The sequence below is a fragment of the Zosterops lateralis genome (assembly GCF_965231275.1).
Source record: "Zosterops lateralis genome assembly, chromosome: W".
Classification (NCBI taxonomy): Eukaryota; Metazoa; Chordata; class Aves; order Passeriformes; family Zosteropidae; genus Zosterops; species Zosterops lateralis.
The window spans coordinates 28,275,957-28,285,428 of NC_139801.1; positions in this window are offsets into that span (position 1 = coordinate 28,275,957).

Consider the following 9,472-nt stretch of genomic DNA (forward strand, 5'->3'; position numbering starts at 1 on the left):
TGTGTGCTGCGAAGGTAGCCTCAAGTATGTGTCTAAAGTAATGAGACCCTCAACCATGTTCTTTGGCAGCTTTGTTAAGTTCTTTCAGTTCCGAGAATGGCACAGGATGCCATGTAACCTTTCTAGCTTGTCGTCGGCCCTGCCTGACCATGATAGGGAATGCAGTGATTTTATTAGCTATTTCCCAGTCATTGTCCTTTACAGCATCACCTTTTGTCTTTGCCCAATGATCCTCATATTCCTCACATTCAGAATCGGATATTGAGGACTCACTGCTTTCCTCATCCGAGGAAGGGGCTTTAATGATTTTCTGTTTGTGTTTTTTCCCCCTGCGCTTGGAAAGCATTCGACCCGATGTGGCAGTCAAAGCCAAAATGGCTTTCTTCTGGTGTCTCTCACTGACACTTCCGGTCAAGCTGGAGACGTCAGTAGGTGGGGTTGGAGGCGTGGCCTGGGAGGTATCTGGAGGCACGGCTAGGGGCGTGGCCTCCACATGGGTGTTGTCTGGAGGTGGGGACAGGGGCGTGGCCTCCGCCTGGGGGGTGTGACGAAGGGTGGAGTCTGCGCAGGGGGTGTTACCAGGGGAGGGACTAACGACGTAATGGGGAGGTGGGGTCATAACACAAGGGGAGGGGCCCGCCACGGTTACACCAATCGACGCAGAGGGGTGGGGGATAAGAAAGGAACTTGACACGCTCACAACTTGAGATGATGTCACCGAAAAGTGGCCATTTTGTGAAGAAAGGGCGGGAAAACTTGGACAAGGGGAGGACAAAATGGCGAGGCTGACCACATTGCCAGCACCATCTTGATTAACAACAGGGTTAACTTTTGGAGGGGGCACAACTGGGTACACAGGCATAGGAAGGAGGTCACAGGGAAGGCCCAAGGCAGTGTGGCCAGCACTGTCCTGGGAAGGGTAGAGAGGGGGTTGGGGAGTGCCCAAGGGACGGTAGCCTCCCGGCACAGTACTGTGGGACGCGCTCGCCGACCCACCCTCAGGAAGGGAAGAGGGTTTAGGAGTGGGGGGTGAGGAAGGAGGGGTACAGGATTTTAACTGGGGGTCCCGAACTCTCCCCGCGTCTTTCCCCGAACTGATTCCCTCCAACACTTTAATTATTAACTTAAATAACAGAAAATATTTTGCCACTGACAAATTTCCTTCCAACTGTACAATTGTCAACTTGCTTCCCACATCATCCCAAAAATGATCAGACTTAACTGAATCTAACTTAACATACGAAAAATGCTCAAAAATCCACTTAACAAAACCCTTTAAAACCACCCGTCTGAACTTAAAATTTGCCCCAACAAGGATAGCTTTAACTTGGACATAAAACTCCTGTTCAGGATGGGTAAGCAATGGACGGCTGAAACTGTTTCCCATCCTGCCTTCACTCCCTCCCAACCGGCAAAAGCTATAAATAAAAGAAAAGCCCAATTAACTCACACTCTTTCTTTGCTCGATAGCGCTGATGGGCAACGAAAAACCGGTGAGAGGTGGCCACCTGGTGCGACCGGCTGCAGTCCGATGTAGTTCGCAGTTCCCGGCCGACGCCTCTGACGTAGCTCCTGCTAGAACGCAGGGGGGTCCGCCAGAGGACCTGGGCTGCCCAAGGCCGTGTCTTCACCTCGAGATCGAGGACGGCTTGCTAGGGGAACCTCCAGAGGGAGGGCCCCACATTGGGCACCAGCTATCGCCACCCGCCTCTGCCTCCGGCTAGCTCTTCTGAGGGCAGCGACCTTCCCTAGCGAGCTGCCTTGAGCAAGGCAGCCTCAGCCCAGGTGGCGCAGGGCACCTCGGCAGATTTCAGCTCTTTTGTGAAGTCCAAGACTGTCAGTCTGGACAAGGCTCTAGCTGTTGGAGGCTGCTCTTCCTGAGGGGGTGATCCCAAGCGGCGCAGAAGAAAACACAGGAGCCAAGGATGGTCTCCGGGAGGCTTCTTTACTTCATCTCCGCCGACAAACCGAAGACCCCAAAGGGCTCAGCTGTCAGGGTTTTATGCACCTACCAAAGGGGGTGGGGTTTTACCAACAACCAATGGGGTTAGAAACTGAGGAAAGGGACCAACCAGGGAGAACATTAATAAACAAATTAGGGGATCAAAACTTGGACCAATCAAGGGAAGGATACAGAACTGACCAACCAGGTAACAGAACTGGGGTAGCCAATCCATAGCTGGGGGGTGCTCATGCACTGTCTGCTCTCCAAGGGAGTGCAGGGTGCATGACTCTTTCAATGTCCTCTTCGGAGGCAGGGGCCTCCACACAGTCCCTCTCTCTTGTGTTAATATTTCAAGGGCTCGTTTCAAAGCATACAACTCACAAGCTTGGGCTGACCAGCTGGGGGTAACTTTCTCTTTCCTATGGTTACTAATTTTTCATCTACTGTAGCATATCCTGACATTCGCTGCCCCTGAATTACCCTTGAGGACCCATTGATGTATAATCATTTCCCCCCTTGAAGGGGTTGGTCTGTCATATGTTCTGTCACTTTGGTCTGATAGTTTATGATTTCTAAGCTATCATGCACTAGTTCTTCTATTGGTTCTCCATACAAAAACTGGGCAGGATTGAGGGGTTTATCTGTAATTAGTTCCAGGTCATCTTTGTCTATTAGAATTGCTTTATATTTTAGCACTTGGGAATCAGTAAGCCATTTCTCAGCTTTCTGCTTCAAAATATTTCTAACCGCATGTGGGGTGTTACAGTGGTTTCACATTCGCCGAATTTCTGTTTTGCCTAATTTAGTGTAGTGGTTTGAATGTCTACTCTCTTTTACCTCTGGGAGATAGGATTTGGGAGAAAAAGGCAAAGCAGGCTCAACTTAAAAGTAAACAGATAGGTTTTATTGATACACACACTAAAAGAAGGAGAGGGAAAGAAAAAAATGAAACCTTCAAAACCCTTCTCTTCCCCTCACAAGTGATCACTTTTCTACAAACAACATAGAGACAAAACCTGTGATTTTCAGTCAGTTTCACCATTTGAATATAGTCTTTCATCAATTCTTTAGGAGAGGACCCTCAGTTTACCATGGAATTTTCCCCCATTGACAACCTAGAACAGTTCTCCTGTGTGTCTGACCTCTCACAGAAACAGCTGCCTGGGGAAACCTGCTTCCATGTGGTCTCCTCCCATTAGCAGTTTCCCAAGCTGCTCATGGGTCATGGAACTCAAGCATCTGGGATGTCACCTTTTAAAAATGAGCAACTTCAAAGGCAAAGAATTCTTCATCTCAAGGAACAGAGATGTCTTCTCACTTCTTTCACTGGTGGAGAGGGCTTTTCATCTCTCTCTCTCTGTTCAGGCATCTCATGGGACCACAAGAATCACAGATTCTAATGCAATATTACTCAGTCCATCACAAACACCTTTGCTCAAAAATCCACAAATCATCTCCCCAAATGCATATTTTTCCATGATTTAGAGGATAATCTACCTATAGAGTTCATTTCCATAGCTCAAACAAGAAGTCCAGTCAGCAGGCAACTCCTTCATCCTTCCTCTAATTAGTCTTTTACTCACTCTCTCCATCTGACTATTATGCTGGGTCTTCTCTATGTTCACTCTGAACTTGGGCCTCTAACTTATTAAGTGATGTTAGCTTCTGGCCAGCCCAAAGAGCAAAAGGTCCGAGCCACATGGGATCCTCTGATTTAAGCCTGGGCTCTCCAGAGGCATAAACAACTCCTTAATTGGTCAGCCAAGCTGTCAACATCTGCCACAACTTCCTTAGAAAAAAAATCTCCTCACATCCGTGCTAAACTACTACAGGTGTGCACTTTTAATTTCCCTCCAAAAGTTAATTTTCTGCTTTCTTCTACTAGTAATGTGGTCGTGGCTACTGCTTGGATACAAGTTGACTATCCCCTACTAACACAGTCTAACAACTTTGACAGGTAAACCACTGGTTTCTTGGACCCTCTCCATTCTTGGGCTAGGACTCCATGGGCTACCCCATTTTCCACATCTACAAATAAGTATAAAGGTTTATCTAAAGCAGGAAGACTTAGAGCAGGTGCACTGATCAATTTTTGTTTCCAACTTTCAAATTTCTGCTCATCTTCTTTTCCCCATGCAATTTCATCTTTTACTATTTTTCATACAGAAATTTAACAGCTTGAGTATAACCTTCTATCCATATCCTACAGTATCCTAAATAGTCCAGAATTGTTCTGTTTTCTTTTTTAATTTTTGGCTGGGGGAGTGAGCTTATTCCTGTAATAATTCCAGGATTTAATTTCCACCTCCCTTGGCTTATTATATGCCCTAGGTATTTTACTTCATTTTCCACAAATTGAAGTCCTTGGTTCCCCCAAAAATTTAGTAATGATATGGTAAATTCTTGGACCTTTTCCTCATCCTCCCCTGAGAGAAGTAAACTATCAACATATTGGATAAGTTTTACTTCTGGTACAATAGGGAAATGTTGCAGTATCTCCTCCAAGGCTTGTCCAAATAAGTTAGGGGATTCAGTAAATCCTTGGGGTAATTTGGTCCATCTGAATTGTTGCTTTCTCCCTGTATCGGGATCTTCCCATTCGAAAGCAAATATATCTCTACTTTCTTCTGCTAGGGGACAAGCCCAAAAGGCATCTTTGAGGTCTATTACACCAAACCACCAATGAAATAGGGGGATTTTACTCAATAATGTATACTGATTGGCTACCACTGGATATCAATCTATAGTTCATTTGTTCACTTGTCTCAAGTCCTGAACAAGCCTGTATGTCCCATTCAATTTTTTTACTGGTAATATGGGAGTATTGTGGAGAGACATGTATGGTTCTAAAGTTCCATCTTTAATTAATTCTTGAATTACTGTCTCCAACCCTTTTCTTCTAAAGAGTGGATATTGCCATACTCAAATTGGGAAATCTTTGTTAGCGATTTTAATTAATATAGGGGTTATGTTTAACTTGTCCTTATTTCCAGGCTTGGCCCAAACTCCTTCCTCAAATTGTTTTTTCATCTTCCTCTTTTAACAGGAGGAGTTTGAATACCATTTTCTCTCCCTCTGGAAGCACCCCAATATCTAACTGCACTTGCAAATCCCTCCCCAGCAAATTACATCCTGCCCCTGCTACTAATAAAACATCCCCCATGATGGAGGAGGTACAACTGACACCATTCATCTTACATGCATTACACCTGTGTGCCCTGTCTACCCTTTTGTGATTGGTCAGTACACCTCAGCACTCCATGTTTCATTGCCTTCAACACTGTTCACCTGTCCTACACAGTTGTAGCCCATTAGGGATGAGGCTTGGCCACAGCCCCATTCCAAATCACCACAAACTGTGTGCCTACACCCCCATTCCTATTTTGTTTGTTCCTTCAAATATCACATTTTTTATAATTGGTGCTTTAAATCCTTCTCCTTTTGCCTCTACTACTTGAATTGTATTTTGGCTTTTTTCCCATCCTTTCAGAATTCTACAAACACGTCTTCTCAGCCCCTGTATCTACAAAAAATCCAAATTCTTCCTCTTGGGGGCCTACTTTTAAAGTTACCAAGGGGTCCTGTTGATACTTTGACCTCATAAGGTAGAGGCCCTGATATTCCTATTTGTCCGTTTCTTGAGCCTCCTTAAAAGCCTTTAGGTCCCTTTCCCTTTGTGGGCAGTTTTGCCTCAAACACCCAATTTCCTTGCAATAGTGACAGATTGGGCCTTGGTTGTTAGGCTCCCCTTTTCCCTTTTTAGGGCCTCTTTCCCAGGGAGCTCTGTTCCCTTTATCCTCCCACTGGTTACGCTTGCCATGGCCCAGCTGGGGTCTCACTTCCTTATGGATGTGGGTCCTTGCACTCTGGTTTCCCTCGGCAATAGCAGCTGCCATTATTTTAGCTTTTGCCTTTGCTTTCTCCTTGTCTCGCTGTATATATATCTTTTGGGCTTCTTTTAACAGATCATTTAATCCGTTATACTGCCATTCTTCCAGTCTTTCTAGCGTTTTTCTTTCTTATATATGGCCAAGCATGACTGACAAAGGTTACCTTCAATAAAGCTTGTCCAGCTACTGTAGCAGTCTATACCTGAGTATTGTCTCATATTTTTTTTTAACCTCTCCAGCCATTCAGTTGGAGTCTCGTCCTTCTTTTGTTGTTCAGCAAAGGCCTTATGGGCATTCTGAGTCTGTGGAACAGCTTCTCTAATACCCCTGACAATTAATGTTATATAATCTCCCATGTTTTGTCTTCCCCCGGGGTTATTGTGATTCCAATTAGGATGTTGCAAGGGCATTTTCTGATCCATAGGGAGTCTGTTTGCATGATCCCTCTCCCATATCCACATACCCACTGCTTGGATCATTTGTCCTTCAGGTGTAAACAAAAGGTTTATTATAGATTGCATTTCTTCCCAGGTATAAACACTGGGTCCCAAAATTTGGTCTACTTGTTCTGCTAATCCAATAGGATATTCTAGTAGACCTTTTAATTCATTTTAAATGTTCTCACTTTGGAGGAATTAAGTGGGGCAGTTACAAACCTGATTCTCCCATGTGCCCCTCCAAATGGTACTTTCTGGAGGGGGTATAGTGCCACTGCTTGGTTCTCATTTTTCAATTCATCTCTTTGGACTGCTCTTCCCCTGGTATTCTGACTAGGTCCGTCAGGGTGTGGAGGGAGTACATTAGGTGCTGGTGGATATGGAGGGAGCAGATAATCTAAGGGGTCACAGTTTTTAGTTTCTTTTAATTTAAACATATTCACCTCCCCCAGAGAAGCCTCACCCTTCAAACCAGCAGCATAATCACTCTCTTCCCCACAAACTGGTTCTTTAGCATTCACGTGAATATTCAAAGCTTGACACATCCACCCCTCAAAAGAACCATGTTTCCGCCAGAATAAATGATCCGATCTTATCTCCTCTTTAGTCTATTCTATCATACAATAATGTATCATTTAAATTCTATTTTTATTCTTCATGTCAGGGTTATGCTCCCACTGTGCCAATTTTATCCATACTGGACTATTGGGAGGTATATCTCTTGATGTTTTCCTGCTACCCCTTCCCCTGGGGTTTTTTTCCTTGCTTACTTTGTATCCCATTTTCTCAGCTTATCCTGGCACTGTCTGCACACCTTTTTTTTTCTCTCTTCTTTCTTAGCTTCCAAGCAAATCTGACTCTACCTTTCACATGTATTTTTCCAGTCCTTGGGTACAGTCCAAGCTCTGGGAACTAAATGCTGTTTCCCACATACTATTTAAATTATCTCTGCCTGTTGTGACCCGATCACTGCCTCCCACCAAGCACTTCCTATCCTTGGACTGTTTACTCCCTCGTGTCCTACAGAAATTAAGAAATTTAATGCCCGATTTCTGGTTCTTAATTCACCTTTTTTACACTCCCAGCACCAGGCATCCATTTGCGTGGTGGTGCAATACCACCTCTTATGACAGATTTTACATTCACACAATACGCAAGGTTCACATCCATGTCCACAACTCGGTCACCCAAAAAGCAGAAACGCGGATCGAAGCCCCTCAATCATTTTGTACTAAAGTATGTCTCATTCACGCAGCACTTACACTTATCAATCACACAAGACGGGACATACACATATACTTCACACTTTCTTCAATCCCTATTCACACATTTACACAATGCTAAGGCACCTCTGTTGTTTAGTTGGGTGTTAATATCCTTCCGCGAGTACTAAAAATGCTTTAAATTTCCTCAGAACCTCCTCCTTTTTATTATGCTTCTCCTCCTTTTTATTATGCTCCTCTAAGTGGAATGATCTTCACTAAATTTTTGATTTGAGTCTCCCTGGATAAGGATCAGAATCTCTTCGAGTCCTGCCCTTTGCAGCCTGCTGTTCTAACTACACAAACATCCTTAATCACTCTGGTGACTCATCCAGACTGTACTTAAGCACGGACTTACAGTGTCAGGCTTAAGCTCCAATGAACATCAGGTTCCAGGCCCGGTGCAGTATTTAACTTGAGCTGTTGTTCCTACACATGCAATCAAGCTATAGTGAGTCCTCAAAATTATTCCGGGACTCACTCGGTCTCCCCCTTCTGCTTCGTCCCTTCGACAGCCGGACCCCTTGCGGGGAGATGGAACCGTGGCTATAAGGATCCTGCTTCCACTCTGCAGATCTGGATGGTCCAGTCTGCGTCTCATACACACATACCATTCATTCTCCTGGCATCCGCACCTCGCTCCACACAATACTTACCCATCTAGGTTTTCGTGAATAGTTTAGGGGATGATAGTTGCCATGGTTTCTTGGGGAACCTTTTCTTCCCCTTTTCTTTTTATCCCTTTTAACAACTGAGAATCCCAGTCGAGCTGCTGAACTCAGCAGGGCATGTCTTGCTCAGGATCTCCCAGAGTTATGGAACTGAGGTGCGATCTTGGTAGGACCTCCAAATTGTGAGAAACAAGGCTAAGTCTTTAAATATTTTTTTTTTAAGTTTAATAAAGGGTAAAAGGGACAGTATCCAGCACAGGGGTGTCTGGCAAACTGCCAGAAGCACACCATTAGCTTAAAACAATTTTCTTATATGCTTTTTCATTACATTGGATACATGCCTATTCATGAGGTTTATACATATTCAAACATTCCTGTGAGTTCTTTCACATATTTGGGGAATTCTTTAGTTTTGTTCGACCCTTGACCCATCATGCAATAGTGTAGATTTGATTTTTGGGAATCGTGTATGCCATTTCCTCACAATGACAAACGGGTAATTATTGATAGCCGCAGGGTTAGTAGCAGGAGTCCTTTTCACACTCTTTTTTTTTTTCTGATGTTATCTGTGCTGTTCCTTCAATGTTATCTAATCATACAGACAGTTTTGGCTATTTCCACAAACTTATCTAAGTCACTATTGTCAGATAGTTACAAAAAAATTAAAAGCATCCTAAAAAAGTCAACAGTCTCTACTGCAATATTTTGCGAAAGCCTAAACTGCAATATATGTTTATCACACAAATGCTTCGTTAAGATACACATGGCCAGGGCACTGGCCACAAAAGCTGACAAATTATATTATATCACAAAAACAGTTAAAAGTGATTACAAACTGTACTACCTCAAAATTGTTGATTAATAGTAATTTGCAAAAGTCAACACATAACAGTAAAAAGCCAACAATTACACAGTTATTTATAACACCTGTTTGCCCGCTCCTGTTCACTGTGCTCCCATGAGCCCTCTGATCTTTTCGTGATCAAATCCAGTCATGTTAAATTTCAAGGTGAAAAATTCCTTGACTATTGTGCTATCAATGTAGCAAAGAGAGAAGTAGTAAGGAGGGAACAGTCCATTTTTTTGGCTGGGTTCCTTTGGTCTTTTGGTTTGATTGCTTTGAGTTTATTTTTCATTAAAATTTTTATCTTCTTTTGAAAATGCAAAAAAATTTTATAATAATATGGTATGATAATACTTGCCAGTAATTTTTGATATCCTTTGTAAAGAATATGCTTAAAGTAGAAAATAAAAGCTCTGTAATTTT